Raw genomic sequence first — 21,790 nt, forward strand, 5'->3', positions numbered from 1 at the left:
TTGCAGATAGCAGCCATGGAGGACTATCAAATTCCTAGGCAAACAGAGTTCTCTTGAATTAGCCCATTTTAATCTGGCCGGAGTGACTTAGAATGCCATTGCTAAGAATGCTGATGATTTCTCCTTCAAAGAGGTGGTTGTAGATGCCAGGAGAAAGGAGGTGCTAAACGATAGGTAACGGCCTGTCCCTCATGTTTCTCTCTTGCCACAGATGACAGAAGCAGCAGCAGTCTCTGCCCTGGCTCCCTCTGCTCCTGGAGAAGAAGCCAAAGAGGAGCAAAAGGAGCAAGATGACCACGAGCCTGCAGCTGTGGTCACAGCAGAGCCTGATGCTTCCAAGGGAGTAAGTGCCAGTTGTGGGTGGTGCTGTCTTTAGTGCAAGGCAGAGCTGCAAGTTTCTGAGCAGCCAGCACTTGCTGTTGCTGGCTGAGGATGCTGAGTGCTGGAATCCCGCAGGACGCGGCCATTTCCTGCAGGCAGGGACAGCTAGAAATTGGCCTTTGGCCTGTCACCTTCAGGCACCCAAGAGCTGGGGGCTGCGGCTCAGCTTCTGCCTGCTTGGCTCAGTGAAGCTCTGTCTCTGGGCTTCTGCAGGGCCGTGGCCAAGGGCACAGGTGCTCGTGCTGGAGGTCACAGGACTTTCTTTAGTTGTTTTCCCTTTGTGCAAAGGTGTGTTTGGCTTGTGGAAGTGTTCTGCAGTTTTCTGGAGCAGTTCTTCGCTTGTACAGTCTTTTTTGGCTTTTGATAAGCTGCAAGGAGATGATTGCATTGTCCATGAAGCTGGGGCAGGCCATTCTTGTGGGGTGAGGCCAAAGGAAGCAAGTGCCTTGTAGGGAAGGCTTCTTGCCTGGCAAAAAGCACAAGGGGCAAGTTGCTGTGGGTGCGTTTTGGGATGAAGCCTGCAGCTTTGGAAATGGCATTAGTGCCTCGCGTGGGGGTGAAGCTGCAAGTCCTTGACTGCTGTCTTGTGTTGCTGAGAAGAGGAAGGACATCTTGGAATTGTGGCTGCTGTATTTGACGTCAAAGGGGCAAGTTTGTGGTGGGGGAGCTGCGTGGGCCCAAAGGACCCAGGGGTGCCGGTCAAGAGCAGCTGAAGGTGGGCCAGCGCGTGGCCAGGGAGCCAGGAAGGCCAAGGGCGTCCTGGCCTGTGTCAGCAAGAGTGGGGCAGCAGGAGCAGGGCAGTGAGCGTCCCCCTGGGCTGGGCAGCGCTGCGGCCACAGCTGGGAGTGCTGTGCCCAGTTGTGGGCCCTTGTGAAGCAGAAAGTCCTTGAGGGGCTGGAGCGTGTGCAGAGGAGGACACGGGAGCTGGGGAAGGCTGTGGAGCGCAAGGCCAAGGAGGAGGTGCTGAGGGAGCTTTAGCCTGGACAACGGGAGGCTCGTCAGGGCCCTTCAGGCACACTTCCATAGATCCATAGAGGACAGCGCTCACCCCAAGGCCTGCTTCCCTGCCAAACCTCCCCGCTCTGCATCCAAGGGCTTTAGCCACCTGAGCAGGTGACACTTCCAATTTGTGGTTTCTTGGCTTGCTAGGAGGAGAAGCCCTGCTGATTTTCTCTCTTCCCAGCAAGCAAAGATGCTTCTGCACAAGCTTTCCTGCCCTTTTCCTGCACCGAATGGGATTCTGATCCACTTTTAGTTTTCCATGTCTGCCGCAGCAATAGCAAAGGCCTTGCTGGCTATTTCCTACTTTTCCATTTCACAGCTTTCAAGAGCTAAAAGCTCCCTTGTGCAGAGGCACTGTGCCTTGCAGATAGCAGCCATGGAGGACTATCAAATTCCTAGGCAAACAGAGTTCTCTTGAATTAGCCCATTTTAATCTGGCCGGAGTGACTTAGAATGCCATTGCTAAGAATGCTGATGATTTCTCCTTCAAAGAGGTGGTTGTAGATGCCAGGAGAAAGGAGGTGCTAAACGATAGGTAACGGCCTGTCCCTCATGTTTCTCTCTTGCCACAGATGACAGAAGCAGCAGCAGTCTCTGCCCCGGCTCCCTCTGCTCCTGGAGAAGAAGCCAAAGAGGAGCAAAAGGAGCAAGATGACCACAAGCCTGCAGCTGTGGTCACAGCAGAGCCTGATGCTTCCAAGAGAGTAAGTGCCAGTTGTGGCTGGTGCTGTCTTTAGTGCAAGGCAGAGCTGCAAGTTTCTGAGCAGCCAGCACTTGCTGTTGCTGGCTGAGGATGCTGAGTGCTGGAATCCCGCAGGACGCGGCCATTTCCTGCAGGCAGGGACAGCTAGAAATTGGCCTTTGGCCTGTCACCTTGAGGCACCCAAGAGCTGGGGGCTGTGGCTCAGCTTCTGCCTGCTTGGCTCAGTGAAGCTCTGTCTCTGGGCTTCTGCAGGGCCGTGGCCAAGGGCAAAGGTGCTCGTGCTGGAGGTCACAGGGCTTTCTTTAGTTGTTTTCCCTTTGTGCAAAGGTGTGTTTGGCTTGTGGAAGTGTTCTGCAGTTTTCTGCAGCAGTTCTTCGCTTGTACAGTCTCTTTTGGCTTTTGATAAGCTGCAAGGAGATGATTGCATTGTCCATGAAGCTGGGGCAGGCCATTCTTGTGGGGTGAGGCCAAAGGAAGCAAGTGCCTTGTAGGGAAGGCTTCTTGCCTGGCAAAAAGCACAAGGGGCAAGTTGCTGTGGGTGCGTTTTGGGATGAAGCCTGCAGCTTTGGAAATGGCATTAGTGCCTCGCGTGGGGGTGAAGCTGCAAGTCCTTGACTGCTGTCTTGTGTTGCTGAGAAGAGGAAGGACATCTTGGAATTGTGGCTGCTGTATTTGACGTCAAAGGGGCAAGTTTGTGGTGGGGGAGCTGCGTGGGCCCAAAGGACCCAGGGGTGCCGGTCAAGAGCAGCTGAAGGTGGGCCAGCGCGTGGCCAGGGAGCCAGGAAGGCCAAGGGCGTCCTGGCCTGTGTCAGCAAGAGTGGGGCAGCAGGAGCAGGGCAGGGAGCGTCCCCCTGGGCTGGGCAGCGCTGCGGCCACAGCTGGGAGTGCTGTGCCCAGTTGTGGGCCCTTGTGAAGCAGAAAGTCCTTGAGGGGCTGGAGCGTGTGCAGAGGAGGACACGGGAGCTGGGGAAGGCTGTGGAGTGCAAGGCCAAGGAGGAGGTGCTGAGGGAGCTTTAGCCTGGACAACGGGAGGCTCATCAGGGCCCTTCAGGCACACTTCCATAGATCCATAGAGGACAGCGCTCACCCCAAGGCCTGCTTCCCTGCCAAACATCCCCGCTCTGCATGCAAGGGCTTTAGCCACCTGAGCAGGTGACACTTCCAATTTGTGGTTTCTTGGCTTGCTAGGAGGAGAAGCCCTGCTGATTTTCTCTCTTCCCAGCAAGCAAAGATGCTTCTGCACAAGCTTTCCTGCCCTTTTCCTGCACCGAATGGGATTCTGATCCACTTTTAGTTTTCCATGTCTGCCGCAGCAATAGCAAAGGCCTTGCTGGCTATTTCCTACTTTTCCATTTCACAGCTTTCAAGAGCTAAAAGCTCCCTTGTGCAGAGGCACTGTGCCTTGCAGATAGCAGCCATGGAGGACTATCAAATTCCTAGGCAAACAGAGTTCTCTTGAATTAGCCCATTTTAATCTGGCCGGAGTGACTTAGAATGCCATTGCTAAGAATGCTGATGATTTCTCCTTCAAAGAGGTGGTTGTAGATGCCAGGAGAAAGGAGGTGCTAAACGATAGGTAACGGCCTGTCCCTCATGTTTCTCTCTTGCCACAGATGACAGAAGCAGCAGCAGTCTCTGCCCCGGCTCCCTCTGCTCCTGGAGAAGAAGCCAAAGAGGAGCAAAAGGAGCAAGACGACCACGAGCCTGCAGCTGTGGTCACAGCAGAGCCTGATGCTTCCAAGAGAGTAAGTGCCAGTTGTGGCTGGTGCTGTCTTTAGTGCAAGGCAGAGCTGCAAGTTTCTGAGCAGCCAGCACTTGCTGTTGCTGGCTGAGGATGCTGAGTGCTGGAATCCCGCAGGACGCGGCCATTTCCTGCAGGCAGGGACAGCTAGAAATTGGCCTTTGTCCTGTCACCTTGAGGCACCCAAGAGCTGGGGGCTGTGGCTCAGCTTCTGCCTGCTTGGCTCAGTGAAGCTCTGTCTCTGGGCTTCTGCAGGGCCGTGGCCAAGGGCAAAGGTGCTCGTGCTGGAGGTCACAGGGCTTTCTTTAGTTGTTTTCCCTTTGTGCAAAGGTGTGTTTGGCTTGTGGAAGTGTTCTGCAGTTTTCTGGAGCAGTTCTTCGCTTGTACAGTCTTTTTTGGCTTTTGATAAGCTGCAAGGAGATGATTGCATTGTCCATGAAGCTGGGGCAGGCCATTCTTGTGGGGTGAGGCCAAAGGAAGCAAGTGCCTTCTAGGGAAGGCTTCTTGCCAGGCAAAAAGCAGAAGGGGCAAGTTGCTGTGGGTGCGTTTTGGGATGAAGCCTGCAGCTTTGGAAATGGCATTAGTGGCTCGGGTGGGGGTGAAGCTGCAAGTCCTTGACTGCTGTCTTGTGTTGCTGAGAAGAGGAAGGACATCTTGGAATTGTGGCTGCTGTATTTGACGTCAAAGGGGCAAGTTTGTGCTGGGGGAGCTGCGTGGGCCCAAAGGACCCAGGGGTGCCGGTCAAGAGCAGCTGAAGGTGGGCCAGCGCGTGGCCAGGGAGCCAGGAAGGCCAAGGGCGTCCTGGCCTGTGTCAGCAAGAGTGGGGCAGCAGGAGCAGGGCAGGGAGCGTCCCCCTGGGCTGGGCAGCGCTGTGGCCACAGCTGGGAGTGCTGTGCCCAGTTGTGGGCCCCTGTGAAGCAGAAAGTCCTTGAGGGGCTGGAGCGTGTGCAGAGGAGGACACGGGAGCTGGGGAAGGCTGTGGAGCGCAAGGCCAAGGAGGAGGTGCTGAGGGAGCTTTAGCCTGGACAACGGGAGGCTCGTCAGGGCCCTTCAGGCACACTTCCATAGATCCATAGAGGACAGCGCTCACCCCAAGGCCTGCTTCCCTGCCAAACCTCCCCGCTCTGCATCCAAGTGCTTTAGCCATCTGAGGAGGTGACACTTCCAATTTGTGGTTTCTTGGCTTGCTAGGAGGAGAAGCCCTGCTGATTTTCTCTCTTCCCAGCAAGCAAAGATGCTTCTGCACAAGCTTTCCTGCCCTTTTCCTGCACCGAATGGGATTCTGATCCACTTTTAGTTTTCCATGTCTGCCGCAGCAATAGCAAAGGCCTTGCTGGCTATTTCCTACTTTTCCATTTCACAGCTTTCAAGAGCTAAAAGCTCCCTTGTGCAGAGGCACTGTGCCTTGCAGATAGCAGCCATGGAGGACTATCAAATTCCTAGGCAAACAGAGTTCTCTTGAATTAGCCCATTTTAATCTGGCCGGAGTGACTTAGAATGCCATTGCTAAGAATGCTGATGATTTCTCCTTCAAAGAGGTGGTTGTAGATGCCAGGAGAAAGAAGATGCCAAACGATAGGTAACGGCCTGTCCCTCATGTTTCTCTCTTGCCACAGATGACAGAAGCAGCAGCAGTCTCTGCCCCGGCTCCCTCTGCTCCTGGAGAAGAAGCCAAAGAGGAGCAAAAGGAGCAAGATGACCACGAGCCTGCAGCTGTGGTCACAGCAGAGCCTGATGCTTCCAAGGGAGTAAGTGCCAGTTGTGGGTGGTGCTGTCTTTAGTGCAAGGCAGAGCTGCAAGTTTCTGAGCAGCCAGCACTTGCTGTTGCTGGCTGAGGATGCTGAGTGCTGGAATCCCGCAGGACGCGGCCATTTCCTGCAGGCAGGGACAGCTAGAAATTGGCCTTTGGCCTGTCACCTTGAGGCACCCAAGAGCTGGGGGCTGCGGCTCAGCTTCTGCCTGCTTGGCTCAGTGAAGCTCTGTCTCTGGGCTTCTGCAGGGCCGTGGCCAAGGGCACAGGTGCTCGTGCTGGAGGTCACAGGGCTTTCTTTAGTTGTTTTCCCTTTGTGCAAAGGTGTGTTTGGCTTGTGGAAGTGTTCTGCAGTTTTCTGGAGCAGTTCTTCGCTTGTACAGTCTCTTTTGGCTTTTGATAAGCTGCAAGGAGATGATTGCGTTGTCCATGAAGCTGGGGCAGGCCATTCTTGTGGGGTGAGGCCAAAGGAAGCAAGTGCCTTGTAGGGAAGGCTTCTTGTCAGGCAAAAAGCAGAAGGGGCGAGTTTCTGTGGATGCGTTTTGGGATGAAGCCTGCAGCTTTGGAAATGGCATTAGTGCCTCGGGTGGGGGTGAAGCTGCAAGTCCTTGACTGCTGTCTTGTGTTGCTGAGAAGAGGAAGGACATCTTGGAATTGTGGCTGCTGTCTTTGACGTCAAAGGGGCAAGTTTGTGGTGGGGGAGCTGCGTGGGCCCAAAGGACCCAGGGGTGCCGGTCAAGAGCAGCTGAAGGTGGGCCAGCGCGTGGCCAGGGAGCCAAGAAGGCCAAGGGCGTCCTGGCCTGTGTCAGCAAGAGTGGGGCAGCAGGAGCAGGGCAGTGAGCGTCCCCCTGGGCTGGGCAGCGCTGTGGCCACAGCTGGGAGTGCTGTGCCCAGTTGTGGGCCCTTGTGAAGCAGAAAGTCCTTGAGGGGCTGGAGCGTGTGCAGAGGAGGACACGGGAGCTGGGGAAGGCTGTGGAGTGCAAGGCCAAGGAGGAGGTGCTGAGGGAGCTTTAGCCTGGACAACGGGAGGCTCATCTGGGCCCTTCAGGCACACTTCCATAGATCCATAGAGGACAGCGCTCACCCCAAGGCCTGCTTCCCTGCCAAACCTCCCCGCTCTGCATCCAAGGGCTTTAGCCACCTGAGCAGGTGACACTTCCAATTTGTGGTTTCTTGGCTTGCTAGGAGGAGAAGCCCTGCTGATTTTCTCTCTTCCCAGCAAGCAAAGATGCTTCTGCACAAGCTTTCCTGCCCTTTTCCTGCACCGAATGGGATTCTGATCCACTTTTAGTTTTCCATGTCTGCCGCAGCAATAGCAAAGGCCTTGCTGGCTATTTCCTACTTTTCCATTTCACAGCTTTCAAGAGCTAAAAGCTCCCTTGTGCAGAGGCACTGTGCCTTGCAGATAGCAGCCATGGAGGACTATCAAATTCCTAGGCAAACAGAGTTCTCTTGAATTAGCCCATTTTAATCTGGCCGGAGTGACTTAGAATGCCATTGCTAAGAAAGCTGATGATTTCTCCTTCAAAGAGGTGGTTGTAGATGCCAGGAGAAAGGAGGTGCTAAACGATAGGTAACGGCCTGTCCCTCATGTTTCTCTCTTGCCACAGATGACAGAAGCAGCAGCAGTCTCTGCCCCGGCTCCCTCTGCTCCTGGAGAAGAAGCCAAAGAGGAGCAAAAGGAGCAAGACGACCACGAGCCTGCAGCTGTGGTCACAGCAGAGCCTGATGCTTCCAAGAGAGTAAGTGCCAGTTGTGGCTGGTGCTGTCTTTAGTGCAAGGCAGAGCTGCAAGTTTCTGAGCAGCCAGCACTTGCTGTTGCTGGCTGAGGATGCTGAGTGCTGGAATCCCGCAGGACGCGGCCATTTCCTGCAGGCAGGGACAGCTAGAAATTGGCCTTTGGCCTGTCACCTTCAGGCACCCAAGAGCTGGCGCCTGTGGCTCAGCTTCTGCCTGCTTGGCTCAGTGAAGCTCTGTCTCTGGGCTTCTGCAGGGCCGTGGCCAAGGGCACAGGTGCTCGTGCTGGAGGTCATGGGGCTTTCTTTAGTTGTTTTCCCTTTGTGCAAAGGTGTGTTTGGCTTGTGGAAATGTTCTGCAGTTTTCTGCAGCAGTTCTTCACTTGTACAGTCTTTTTTGGCTTTTGATAAGCTGCAAGGAGATGATTGCATTGTCCATGAAGCTGGGGCAGGCCATTCTTGTGGGGTGAGGCCAAAGGAAGCAAGTGCCTTGTAGGGAAGGCTTCTTGCCTGGCAAAAAGCAGAAGGGGCAAGTTGCTGTGGGTGCGTTTTGGGATGAAGCCTGCAGCTTTGGAAATGGCATTAGTGGCTCGGGTGGGGGTGAAGCTGCAAGTCCTTGACTGCTGTCTTGTGTTGCTGAGAAGAGGAAGGACATCTTGGAATTGTGGCTGCTGTATTTGACGTCAAAGGGGCAAGTTTGTGGTGGGGGAGCTGCGTGGGCCCAAAGGACCCAGGGGTGCCGGTCAAGAGCAGCTGAAGGTGGGCCAGCGCGTGGCCAGGGAGCCAAGAAGGCCAAGGGTGTCCTGGCCTGTGTCAGCAAGAGTGGGGCAGCAGGAGCAGGGCAGTGAGCGTCCCCCTGGGCTGGGCAGCGCTGCGGCCACAGCTGGGAGTGCTGTGCCCAGTTGTGGGCCCCTGTGAAGCAGAAAGTCCTTGAGGGGCTGGAGCGTGTGCAGAGGAGGACACGGGAGCTGGGGAAGGCTGTGGAGTGCAAGGCCAAGGAGGAGGTGCTGAGGGAGCTTTAGCCTGGACAACGGGAGGCTCGTCAGGGCCCTTCAGGCACACTTCCATAGATCCATAGAGGACAGCGCTCACCCCAAGGCCTGCTTCCCTGCCAAACCTCCCCGCTCTGCATGCAAGGGCTTTAGCCACCTGAGGAGGTGACACTTCCAATTTGTGGTTTCTTGGCTTGCTAGGAGGAGAAGCCCTGCTGATTTTCTCTCTTCCCAGCAAGCAAAGATGCTTCTGCACAAGCTTTCCTGCCCTTTTCCTGCACCGAATGGGATTCTGATCCACTTTTAGTTTTCCATGTCTGCCGCAGCAGTAGCAAAGGCCTTGCTGGCTATTTCCTACTTTTCCATTTCACAGCTTTCAAGAGCTAAAAGCTCCCTTGTGCAGAGGCACTGTGCCTTGCAGTTAGCAGCCATGGAGGACTATCAAATTCCTAGGCAAACAGAGTTCTCTTGAATTAGCCCATTTTAATCTGGCCGGAGTGACTTAGAATGCCATTGCTAAGAATGCTGATGATTTCTCCTTCAAAGAGGTGGTTGTAGATGCCAGGAGAAAGGAGGTTCTAAACCATAGGTAACGGCCTGTCCCTCATGTTTCTCTCTTGCCACAGATGACAGAAGCAGCAGCAGTCTCTGCCCCGGCTCCCTCTGCTCCTGGAGAAGAAGCCAAAGAGGAGCAAAAGGAGCAAGACGACCACGAGCCTGCAGCTGTGGTCACAGCAGAGCCTGATGCTTCCAAGAGAGTAAGTGCCAGTTGTGGGTGCTGCTGTCTTTAGTGCAAGGCAGAGCTGCAAGTTTCTGAGCAGCCAGCACTTGCTGTTGCTGGCTGAGGATGCTGAGTGCTGGAATCCCGCAGGACGCGGCCATTTCCTGCAGGCAGGGACAGCTAGAAATTGGCCTTTGGCCTGTCACCTTCAGGCACCCAAGAGCTGGGGGCTGCGGCTCAGCTTCTGCCTGCTTGGCTCAGTGAAGCTCTGTCTCTGGGCTTCTGCAGGGCCGTGGCCAAGGGCACAGGTGCTCGTGCTGGAGGTCACGGGGCTTTCTTGAGTTGTTTTCCCTTTGTGCAAAGGTGTGTTTGGCTTGTGGAAGTGTTCTGCAGTTTTCTGCAGCAGTTCTTCGCTTGTACAGTCTCTTTTGGCTTTTGATAAGCTGCAAGGAGATGATTGCGTTGTCCATGAAGCTGGGGCAGGCCATTCTTGTGGGGTGAGGCCAAAGGAAGCAAGTGCCTCGTAGGGAAGGCTTCTTGCCTGGCAAAAAGCAGAAGGGGCGAGTTTCTGTGGTTGCGTTTTGGGATGAAGCCTGCAGCTTTGGAAATGCCATTACTGCCTCGGGTGGGGGTGAAGCTGCAAGTCCTTGACTGCTGTCTTGTGTTGCTGAGAAGAGGAAGGACATCTTGGAATTGTGGCTGCTGTATTTGACGTCAAAGGGGCAAGTTTGTGGTGGGGGAGCTGCGTGGGCCCAAAGGACCCAGGGGTGCCGGTCAAGAGCAGCTGAAGGTGGGCCAGCGCGTGGCCAGGGAGCCAAGAAGGCCAAGGGCGTCCTGGCCTGTGTCAGCAAGAGTGGGGCAGCAGGAGCAGGGCAGGGAGCGTCCCCCTGGGCTGGGCAGCGCTGCGGCCACAGCTGGGAGTGCTGTGCCCAGTTGTGGGCCCCTGTGAAGCAGAAAGTCCTTGAGGGGCTGGAGCGTGTGCAGAGGAGGACACGGGAGCTGGGGAAGGCTGTGGAGCGCAAGGCCAAGGAGGAGGTGCTGAGGGAGCTTTAGCCTGGACAACGGGAGGCTCGTCAGGGCCCTTCAGGCACACTTCCATAGATCCATAGAGGACAGCGCTCACCCCAAGGCCTGCTTCCCTGCCAAACATCCCCGCTCTGCATGCAAGGGCTTTAGCCACCTGAGCAGGTGACACTTCCAATTTGTGGTTTCTTGGCTTGCTAGGAGGAGAAGCCCTGCTGATTTTCTCTCTTCCCAGCAAGCAAAGATGCTTCTGCACAAGCTTTCCTGCCCTTTTCCTGCACCGAATGGGATTCTGATCCACTTTTAGTTTTCCATGTCTGCCGCAGCAATAGCAAAGGCCTTGCTGGCTATTTCCTACTTTTCCATTTCACAGCTTTCAAGAGCTAAAAGCTCCCTTGTGCAGAGGCACTGTGCCTTGCAGTTAGCAGCCATGGAGGACTATCAAATTCCTAGGCAAACAGAGTTCTCTTGAATTAGCCCATTTTAATCTGGCCGGAGTGACTTAGAATGCCGTTGCTAAGAATGCTGATGATTTCTCCTTCAAAGAGGTGGTTGTAGATGCCAGGAGAAAGGAGGTGCTAAACGATAGGTAACGGCCTGTCCCTCATGTTTCTCTCTTGCCACAGATGACAGAAGCAGCAGCAGTCTCTGCCCCGGCTCCCTCTGCTCCTGGAGAAGAAGCCAAAGAGGAGCAAAAGGAGCAAGACGACCACGAGCCTGCAGCTGTGGTCACAGCAGAGCCTGATGCTTCCAAGAGAGTAAGTGCCAGTTGTGGGTGCTGCTGTCTTTAGTGCAAGGCAGAGGTGCAAGTTTCTGAGCAGCCAGCACTTGCTGTTGCTGGCTGAGGATGCTGAGTGCTGGAATCCCGCAGGACGCGGCCATTTCCTGCAGGCAGGGACAGCTAGAAATTGGCCTTTGGCCTGTCACCTTCAGGCACACAAGAGCTGGCGCCTGTGGCTCAGCTTCTGCCTGCTTGACTCAGTGAAGCTCTGTCTCTGGGCTTCTGCAGGGCCGTGGCCAAGGGCACAGGTGCTCGTGCTGGAGGTCACGGGGCTTTCTTTAGTTGTTTTCCCTTTGTGCAAAGGTGTGTTTGGCTTGTGGAAATGTTCTGCAGTTTTCTGCAGCAGTTCTTCGCTTGTACAGTCTTTTTTGGCTTTTGATAAGCTGCAAGGAGATGATTGCGTTGTCCATGAAGCTGGGGCAGGCCATTCTTGTGGGGTGAGGCCAAAGGAAGCAAGTGCCTTGTAGGGAAGGCTTCTTGCCTGGCAAAAAGCAGAAGGGGCAAGTTGCTGTGGGTGCGTTTTGGGATGAAGCCTGCAGCTTTGGAAATGGCATTAGTGCCTCAGGTGGGGGTGAAGCTGCAAGTCCTTGACTGCTGTCTTGTGTTGCTGAGAAGAGGAAGGACATCTTGGAATTGTGGCTGCTGTATTTGACGTCAAAGGGGCAAGTTTGTGGTGGGGGAGCTGCGTGGGCCCAAAGGACCCAGGGGTGCCGGTCAAGAGCAGCTGAAGGTGGGCCAGCGCGTGGCCAGGGAGCCAAGAAGGCCAAGGGTGTCCTGGCCTGTGTCAGCAAGAGTGGGGCAGCAGGAGCAGGGCAGTGAGCGTCCCCCTGGGCTGGGCAGCGCTGCGGCCACAGCTGGGAGTGCTGTGCCCAGTTGTGGGCCCCTGTGAAGCAGAAAGTCCTTGAGGGGCTGGAGCGTGTGCAGAGGAGGACACGGGAGCTGGGGAAGGCTGTGGAGTGCAAGGCCAAGGAGGAGGTGCTGAGGGAGCTTTAGCCTGGACAACGGGAGGCTCGTCAGGGCCCTTCAGGCACACTTCCATAGATCCATAGAGGACAGCGCTCACCCCAAGGCCTGCTTCCCTGCCAAACATCCCCGCTCTGCATCCATGTGCTTTAGCCACCTGAGCAGGTGACACTTCCAATTTGTGGTTTCTTGGCTTGCTAGGAGGAGAAGCCCTGCTGATTTTCTCTCTTCCCAGCAAGCAAAGATGCTTCTGCACAAGCTTTCCTGCCCTTTTCCTGCACCGAATGGGATTCTGATCCACTTTTAGTTTTCCATGTCTGCCGCAGCAATAGCAAAGGCCTTGCTGGCTATTTCCTACTTTTCCATTTCACAGCTTTCAAGAGCTAAAAGCTCCCTTGTGCAGAGGCACTGTGCCTTGCAGATAGCAGCCATGGAGGACTATCAAATTCCTAGGCAAACAGAGTTCTCTTGAATTAGCCCATTTTAATCTGGCCGGAGTGACTTAGAATGCCATTGCTAAGAATGCTGATGATTTCTCCTTCAAAGAGGTGGTTGTAGATGCCAGGAGAAAGGAGGTTCTAAACCATAGGTAACGGCCTGTCCCTCATGTTTCTCTCTTGCCACAGATGACAGAAGCAGCAGCAGTCTCTGCCCCGGCTCCCTCTGCTCCTGGAGAAGAAGCCAAAGAGGAGCAAAAGGAGCAAGACGACCACGAGCCTGCAGCTGTGGTCACAGCAGAGCCTGATGGTTCCAAGAGAGTAAGTGCCAGTTGTGGGTGCTGCTGTCTTTAGTGCAAGGCAGAGCTGCAAGTTTCTGAGCAGCCAGCACTTGCTGTTGCTGGCTGAGGATGCTGAGTGCTGGAATCCCGCAGGACGCGGCCATTTCCTGCAGGCAGGGACAGCTAGAAATTGGCCTTTGGCCTGTCACCTTCAGGCACCCAAGAGCTGGGGGCTGCGGCTCAGCTTCTGCCTGCTTGGCTCAGTGAAGCTCTGTCTCTGGGCTTCTGCAGGGCCGTGGCCAAGGGCACAGGTGCTCGTGCTGGAGGTCACGGGGCTTTCTTGAGTTGTTTTCCCTTTGTGCAAAGGTGTGTTTGGCTTGTGGAAGTGTTCTGCAGTTTTCTGCAGCAGTTCTTCGCTTGTACAGTCTCTTTTGGCTTTTGATAAGCTGCAAGGAGATGATTGCGTTGTCCATGAAGCTGGGGCAGGCCATTCTTGTGGGGTGAGGCCAAAGGAAGCAAGTGCCTCGTAGGGAAGGCTTCTTGCCTGGCAAAAAGCAGAAGGGGCGAGTTTCTGTGGTTGCGTTTTGGGATGAAGCCTGCAGCTTTGGAAATGGCATTAGTGCCTCGCGTGGGGGTGAAGCTGCAAGTCCTTGACTGCTGTCTTGTGTTGCTGAGAAGAGGAAGGACATCTTGGAATTGTGGCTGCTGTATTTGACGTCAAAGGGGCAAGTTTGTGGTGGGGGAGCTGCGTGGGCCCAAAGGACCCAGGGGTGCCGGTCAAGAGCAGCTGAAGGTGGGCCAGCGCGTGGCCAGGGAGCCAAGAAGGCCAAGGGCGTCCTGGCCTGTGTCAGCAAGAGTGGGGCAGCAGGAGCAGGGCAGTGAGCGTCCCCCTGGGCTGGGCAGCGCTGCGGCCACAGCTGGGAGTGCTGTGCCCAGTTGTGGGCCCCTGTGAAGCAGAAAGTCCTTGAGGGGCTGGAGCGTGTGCAGAGGAGGACACGGGAGCTGGGGAAGGCTGTGGAGCGCAAGGCCAAGGAGGAGGTGCTGAGGGAGCTTTAGCCTGGACAACGGGAGGCTCGTCAGGGCCCTTCAGGCACACTTCCATAGATCCATAGAGGACAGCGCTCACCCCAAGGCCTGCTTCCCTGCCAAACATCCCCGCTCTGCATGCAAGGGCTTTAGCCACCTGAGCAGGTGACACTTCCAATTTGTGGTTTCTTGGCTTGCTAGGAGGAGAAGCCCTGCTGATTTTCTCTCTTCCCAGCAAGCAAAGATGCTTCTGCACAAGCTTTCCTGCCCTTTTCCTGCACCGAATGGGATTCTGATCCACTTTTAGTTTTCCATGTCTGCCGCAGCAATAGCAAAGGCCTTGCTGGCTATTTCCTACTTTTCCATTTCACAGCTTTCAAGAGCTAAAAGCTCCCTTGTGCAGAGGCACTGTGCCTTGCAGTTAGCAGCCATGGAGGACTATCAAATTCCTAGGCAAACAGAGTTCTCTTGAATTAGCCCATTTTAATCTGGCCGGAGTGACTTAGCATGCCGTTGCTAAGAATGCTGATGATTTCTCCTTCAAAGAGGTGGTTGTAGATGCCAGGAGAAAGGAGGTGCTAAACGATAGGTAACGGCCTGTCCCTCATGTTTCTCTCTTGCCACAGATGACAGAAGCAGCAGCAGTCTCTGCCCCGGCTCCCTCTGCTCCTGGAGAAGAAGCCAAAGAGGAGCAAAAGGAGCAAGACGACCACGAGCCTGCAGCTGTGGTCACAGCAGAGCCTGATGCTTCCAAGAGAGTAAGTGCCAGTTGTGGGTGCTGCTGTCTTTAGTGCAAGGCAGAGGTGCAAGTTTCTGAGCAGCCAGCACTTGCTGTTGCTGGCTGAGGATGCTGAGTGCTGGAATCCCGCAGGACGCGGCCATTTCCTGCAGGCAGGGACAGCTAGAAATTGGCCTTTGGCCTGTCACCTTCAGGCACACAAGAGCTGGCGCCTGTGGCTCAGCTTCTGCCTGCTTGACTCAGTGAAGCTCTGTCTCTGGGCTTCTGCAGGGCCGTGGCCAAGGGCACAGGTGCTCGTGCTGGAGGTCACGGGGCTTTCTTTAGTTGTTTTCCCTTTGTGCAAAGGTGTGTTTGGCTTGTGGAAATGTTCTGCAGTTTTCTGCAGCAGTTCTTCGCTTGTACAGTCTTTTTTGGCTTTTGATAAGCTGCAAGGAGATGATTGCGTTGTCCATGAAGCTGGGGCAGGCCATTCTTGTGGGGTGAGGCCAAAGGAAGCAAGTGCCTTGTAGGGAAGGCTTCTTGCCTGGCAAAAAGCAGAAGGGGCAAGTTGCTGTGGGTGCGTTTTGGGATGAAGCCTGCAGCTTTGGAAATGGCATTAGTGCCTCAGGTGGGGGTGAAGCTGCAAGTCCTTGACTGCTGTCTTGTGTTGCTGAGAAGAGGAAGGACATCTTGGAATTGTGGCTGCTGTATTTGACGTCAAAGGGGCAAGTTTGTGGTGGGGGAGCTGCGTGGGCCCAAAGGACCCAGGGGTGCCGGTCAAGAGCAGCTGAAGGTGGGCCAGCGCGTGGCCAGGGAGCCAAGAAGGCCAAGGGTGTCCTGGCCTGTGTCAGCAAGAGTGGGGCAGCAGGAGCAGGGCAGTGAGCGTCCCCCTGGGCTGGGCAGCGCTGCGGCCACAGCTGGGAGTGCTGTGCCCAGTTGTGGGCCCCTGTGAAGCAGAAAGTCCTTGAGGGGCTGGAGCGTGTGCAGAGGAGGACACGGGAGCTGGGGAAGGCTGTGGAGTGCAAGGCCAAGGAGGAGGTGCTGAGGGAGCTTTAGCCTGGACAACGGGAGGCTCGTCAGGACCCTTCAGGCACACTTCCCTAGATCCATAGAGGACAGCGCTCACCCCAAGGCCTGCTTCCCTGCCAAACATCCCCGCTCTGCATGCAAGGGCTTTAGCCACCTGAGCAGGTGACACTTCCAATTTGTGGTTTCTTGGCTTGCTAGGAGGAGAAGCCCTGCTGATTTTCTCTCTTCCCAGCAAGCAAAGATGCTTCTGCACAAGCTTTCCTGCCCTTTTCCTGCACCGAATGGGATTCTGATCCACTTTTAGTTTTCCATGTCTGCCGCAGCAATAGCAAAGGCCTTGCTGGCTATTTCCTACTTTTCCATTTCACAGCTTTCAAGAGCTAAAAGCTCCCTTGTGCAGAGGCACTGTGCCTTGCAGTTAGCAGCCATGGAGGACTATCAAATTCCTAGGCAAACAGAGTTCTCTTGAATTAGCCCATTTTAATCTGGCCGGAGTGACTTAGCATGCCGTTGCTAAGAATGCTGATGATTTCTCCTTCAAAGAGGTGGTTGTAGATGCCAGGAGAAAGGAGGTGCTAAACGATAGGTAACGGCCTGTCCCTCATGTTTCTCTCTTGCCACAGATGACAGAAGCAGCAGCAGTCTCTGCCCCGGCTCCCTCTGCTCCTGGAGAAGAAGCCAAAGAGGAGCAAAAGGAGCAAGACGACCACGAGCCTGCAGCTGTGGTCACAGCAGAGCCTGATGCTTCCAAGAGAGTAAGTGCCAGTTGTGGGTGGTGCTGTCTTTAGTGCAAGGCAGAGCTGCAAGTTTCTGAGCAGCCAGCACTTGCTGTTGCTGGCTGAGGATGCTGAGTGCTGGAATCCCGCAGGACGCGGCCATTTCCTGCAGGCAGGGACAGCTAGAAATTGGCCTTTGGCCTGTCACCTTCAGGCACCCAAGAGCTGGCGCCTGTGGCTCAGCTTCTGCCTGCTTGGCTCAGTGAAGCTCTGTCTCTGGGCTTCTGCAGGGCCGTGGCCAAGGGCACAGGTGCTCGTGCTGGAGGTCACGGGGCTTTCTTTAGTTGTTTTCCCTTTGTGCAAAGGTGTGTTTGGCTTGTGGAAATGTTCTGCAGTTTTCTGCAGCAGTTCTTCGCTTGTACAGTCTTTTTTGGCTTTTGATAAGCTGCAAGGAGATATTTGCGTTGTCCATGAAGCTGGGGCAGGCCATTCTTGTGGGGTGAGGCCAAAGGAAGCAAGTGCCTTGTAGGGAAGGCTTCTTGTCAGGCAAAATGCAGAAGGGGCGAGTTTTTGTGGATGCGTTTTGGGATGAAGCCTGCAGCTTTGGAAATGGCATTAGTGGCTCGGGTGGGGGTGAAGCTGCAAGTCCTTGACTGCTGTCTTGTGTTGCTGAGAAGAGGAAGGACATCTTGGAATTGTGGGTGCTGTATTTGACGTCAAAGGGGCAAGTTTGTGGTGGGGGAGCTGCGTGGGCCCAAAGCACCCAGGGGTGCCGGTCAAGAGCAGCTGAAGGTGGGCCAGCGCGTGGCCAGGGAGCCAAGAAGGCCAAGGGCGTCCTGGCCTGTGTCAGCAAGAGTGGGGCAGCAGGAGCAGGGCAGGGAGCGTCCCCCTGGGCTGGGCAGCGCTGCGGCCACAGCTGGGAGTGCTGTGCCCAGTTGTGGGCCCCTGTGAAGCAGAAAGTCCTTGAGGGGCTGGAGCGTGTGCAGAGGAGGACACGGGAGCTGGGGAAGGCTGTGGAGTGCAAGGCCAAGGAGGAGGTGCTGAGGGAGCTTTAGCCTGGACAACGGGAGGCTCGTCAGGGCCCTTCAGGCACACTTCCATAGATCCATAGAGGACAGCGCTCACCCCAAGGCCTGCTTCCCTGCCAAACATCCCCGCTCTGCATGCAAGGGCTTTAGCCACCTGAGCAGGTGACACTTCCAATTTGTGGTTTCTTGGCTTGCTAGGAGGAGAAGCCCTGCTGATTTTCTCTCTTCCCAGCAAGCAAAGATGCTTCTGCACAAGCTTTCCTGCCCTTTTCCTGCACCGAATGGGATTCTGATCCACTTTTAGTTTTCCATGTCTGCCGCAGCAATAGCAAAGGCCTTGCTGGCTATTTCCTACTTTTCCATTTCACAGCTTTCAAGAGCTAAAAGCTCCCTTGTGCAGAGGCACTGTGCCTTGCAGTTAGCAGCCATGGAGGACTATCAAATTCCTAGGCAAACAGAGTTCTCTTGAATTAACCCATTTTAATCTGGCCGGAGTGACTTAGAATGCCATTGCTAAGAATGCTGATGATTTCTCCTTCAAAGAGGTGGTTGTAGATGCCAGGAGAAAGGAGGTGCTAAACGATAGGTAACGGCCTGTCCCTCATGTTTCTCTCTTGCCACAGATGACAGAAGCAGCAGCAGTCTCTGCCCCGGCTCCCTCTGCTCCTGGAGAAGAAGCCAAAGAGGAGCAAAAGGAGCAAGACGACCACGAGCCTGCAGCTGTGGTCACAGCAGAGCCTGATGCTTCCAAGAGAGTAAGTGCCAGTTGTGGGTGGTGCTGTCTTTAGTGCAAGGCAGAGCTGCAAGTTTCTGAGCAGCCAGCACTTGCTGTTGCTGGCTGAGGATGCTGAGTGCTGGAATCCCGCAGGACGCGGCCATTTCCTGCAGGCAGGGACAGCTAGAAATTGGCCTTTGGCCTGTCACCTTGAGGCACCCAAGAGCTGGGGGCTGCGGCTCAGCTTCTGCCTGCTTGGCTCAGTGAAGCTCTGTCTCTGGGCTTCTGCAGGGCCGTGGCCAAGGGCACAGGTGCTCGTGCTGGAGGTCACAGGGCTTTCTTTAGTTGTTTTCCCTTTCTGCAAAGGTGTGTTTGGCTTGTGGAAGTGTTCTGCAGCTTTCTGCAGCAGTTCTTCACTTCTACAGTCTCTTTTGGCTTTTGATAAGCTGCAAGGAGATATTTGCGTTGTCCATGAAGCTGGGGCAGGCCATTCTTGTGGGGTGAGGCCAAAGGAAGCAAGTGCCTTGTAGGGAAGGCTTCTTGTCAGGCAAAATGCAGAAGGGGCGAGTTTTTGTGGATGCGTTTTGGGATGAAGCCTGCAGCTTTGGAAATGGCATTAGTGCCTCGGGTGGGGGTGAAGCTGCAAGTCCTTGACTGCTGTCTTGTGTTGCTGAGAAGAGGAAGGACATCTTGGAATTGTGGCTGCTGTATTTGACGTCAAAGGGGCAAGTTTGTGGTGGGGGAGCTGCGTGGGCCCAAAGGACCCAGGGGTGCCGGTCAAGAGCAGCTGAAGGTGGGCCAGCGCATGGCCAGGGAGCCAAGAAGGCCAAGGGCGTCCTGGCCTGTGTCAGCAAGAGTGGGGCAGCAGGAGCAGGGCAGTGAGCGTCCCCCTGGGCTGGGCAGCGCTGCGGCCACAGCTGGGAGTGCTGTGCCCAGTTGTGGGCCCCTGTGAAGCAGAAAGTCCTTGAGGGGCTGGAGCGTGTGCAGAGGAGGACACGGGAGCTGGGGAAGGCTGTGGAGCGCAAGGCCAAGGAGGAGGTGCTGAGGGAGCTTTAGCCTGGACAACGGGAGGCTCGTCAGGGCCCTTCAGGCACACTTCCCTAGATCCATAGGGGACAGCGCTCACCCCAAGGCCTGCTTCCCTGCCAAACATCCCCGCTCTGCATGCAAGGGCTTTAGCCACCTGAGCAGGTGACACTTCCAATTTGTGGTTTCTTGGCTTGCTAGGAGGAGAAGCCCTGCTGATTTTCTCTCTTCCCAGCAAGCAAAGATGCTTCTGCACAAGCTTTCCTGCCCTTTTCCTGCACCGAATGGGATTCTGATCCACTTTTAGTTTTCCATGTCTGCCGCAGCAATAGCAAAGGCCTTGCTGGCTATTTCCTACTTTTCCATTTCACAGCTTTCAAGAGCTAAAAGCTCCCTTGTGCAGAGGCACTGTGCCTTGCAGTTAGCAGCCATGGAGGACTATCAAATTCCTAGGCAAACAGAGTTCTCTTGAATTAGCCCATTTTAATCTGGCCGGAGTGACTTAGAATGCCATTGCTAAGAATGCTGATGATTTCTCCTTCAAAGAGGTGGTTGTAGATGCCAGGAGAAAGGAGGTTCTAAACCATAGGTAACGGCCTGTCCCTCATGTTTCTCTCTTGCCACAGATGACAGAAGCAGCAGCAGTCTCTGCCCCGGCTCCCTCTGCTCCTGGAGAAGAAGCCAAAGAGGAGCAAAAGGAGCAAGACGACCACGAGCCTGCAGCTGTGGTCACAGCAGAGCCTGATGCTTCCAAGAGAGTAAGTGCCAGTTGTGGGTGGTGCTGTCTTTAGTGCAAGGCAGAGCTGCAAGTTTCTGAGCAGCCAGCACTTGCTGTTGCTGGCTGAGGATGCTGAGTGCTGGAATCCCGCAGGACGCGGCCATTTCCTGCAGGCAGGGACAGCTAGAAATTGGCCTTTGGCCTGTCACCTTGAGGCACCCAAGAGCTGGGGGCTGCGGCTCAGCTTCTGCCTGCTTGGCTCAGTGAAGCTCTGTCTCTGGGCTTCTGCAGGGCTGTGGCCAAGGGCACAGGTGCTCGTGCTGGAGGTCACAGGGCTTTCTTTAGTTGTTTTCCCTTTGTGCAAAGGTGTGTTTGGCTTGTGGAAGTGTTCTGCAGTTTTCTGCAGCAGTTCTTCACTTGTACAGTCTCTTTTGGCTTTTGATAAGCTGCAAGGAGATATTTGCGTTGTCCATGAAGCTGGGGCAGGCCATTCTTGTGGGGTGAGGCCAAAGGAAGCAAGTGCCTTGTAGGGAAGGCTTCTTGTCAGGCAAAATGCAGAAGGGGCGAGTTTTTGTGGATGCGTTTTGGGATGAAGCCTGCAGCTTTGGAAATGCCATTAGTGCCTCGCGTGGGGGTGAAGCTGCAAGTCCTTGACTGCTGTCTTGTGTTGCTGAGAAGAGGAAGGACATCTTGGAATTGTGGGTGCTGTATTTGACGTCAAAGGGACAAGTTTGTGGTGGGGCAGCTGCGTGGGCCCAAAGCACCCAGGGGTGCCGGTCAAGAGCAGCTGAAGGTGGGCCAGCGCGTGGCCAGGGAGCCAAGAAGGCCAAGGGCGTCCTGGCCTGTGTCAGCAAGAGTGGGGCAGCAGGAGCAGGGCAGGGAGCGTCCCCCTGGGCTGGGCAGCGCTGCGGCCACAGCTGGGAGTGCTGTGCCCAGTTGTGGGCCCCTGTGAAGCAGAAAGTCCTTGAGGGGCTGGAGCGTGTGCAGAGGAGGACACGGGAGCTGGGGAAGGCTGTGGAGCGCAAGGCCAAGGAGGAGGTGCTGAGGGAGCTTTAGCCTGGACAACGGGAGGCTCGTCAGGGCCCTTCAGGCACACTTCCATAGATCCATAGAGGACAGCGCTCACCCCAAGGCCTTCTTCCCTGCCAAACATCCCCGCTCTGCATGCAAGGGCTTTAGCCACCTGAGCAGGTGACACTTCCAATTTGTGGTTTCTTGGCTTGCTAGGAGGAGAAGCCCTGCTGATTTTCTCTCTTCCCAGCAAGCAAAGATGCTTCTGCACAAGCTTTCCTGCCCTTTTCCTGCACCGAATGGGATTCTGATCCACTTTTAGTTTTCCATGTCTGCCGCAGCAATAGCAAAGGCCTTGCTGGCTATTTCCTACTTTTCCATTTCACAGCTTTCAAGAGCTAAAAGCTCCCTTGTGCAGAGGCACTGTGCCTTGCAGTTAGCAGCCATGGAGGACTATCAAATTCCTAGGCAAACAGAGTTCTCTTGAATTAACCCATTTTAATCTGGCCGGAGTGACTTAGAATGCCATTGCTAAGAATGCTGATGATTTCTCCTTCAAAGAGGTGGTTGTAGATGCCAGGAGAAAGGAGGTGCTAAACGATAGGTAACGGCCTGTCCCTCATGTTTCTCTCTTGCCACAGATGACAGAAGCAGCAGCAGTCTCCGCCCCGGCTCCCTCTGCTCCTGGAGAAGAAGCCAAAGAGGAGCAAAAGGAGCAAGACGACCACGAGCCTGCAGCTGTGGTCACAGCAGAGCCTGATGCTTCCAAGAGAGTAAGTGCCAGTTGTGGGTGGTGCTGTCTTTAGTGCAAGGCAGAGCTGCAAGTTTCTGAGCAGCCAGCACTTGCTGTTGCTGGCTGAGGATGCTGAGTGCTGGAATCCCGCAGGACGCGGCCATTTCCTGCAGGCAGGGACAGCTAGAAATTGGCCTTTGGCCTGTCACCTTGAGGCACCCAAGAGCTGGGGGCTGCGGCTCAGCTTCTGCCTGCTTGGCTCAGTGAAGCTCTGTCTCTGGGCTTCTGCAGGGCCGTGGCCAAGGGCACAGGTGCTCGTGCTGGAGGTCACAGGGCTTTCTTTAGTTGTTTTCCCTTTGTGCAAAGGTGTGTTTGGCTTGTGGAAATGTTCTGCAGTTTTCTGCAGCAGTTCTTCGCTTGTACAGTCTTTTTTGGCTTTTGATAAGCTGCAAGGAGATGATTGCATTGTCCATGAAGCTGGGGCAGGCCATTCTTGTGGGGTGACGCCAAAGGAAGCAAGTGCCTTGTAGGGAAGGCTTCTTGTCAGGCAAAAAGCAGA

The sequence above is a fragment of the Vidua macroura genome, chromosome Z (genome assembly GCF_024509145.1).
Source record: "Vidua macroura isolate BioBank_ID:100142 chromosome Z, ASM2450914v1, whole genome shotgun sequence".
Lineage (NCBI taxonomy): Eukaryota > Metazoa > Chordata > Aves > Passeriformes > Viduidae > Vidua > Vidua macroura.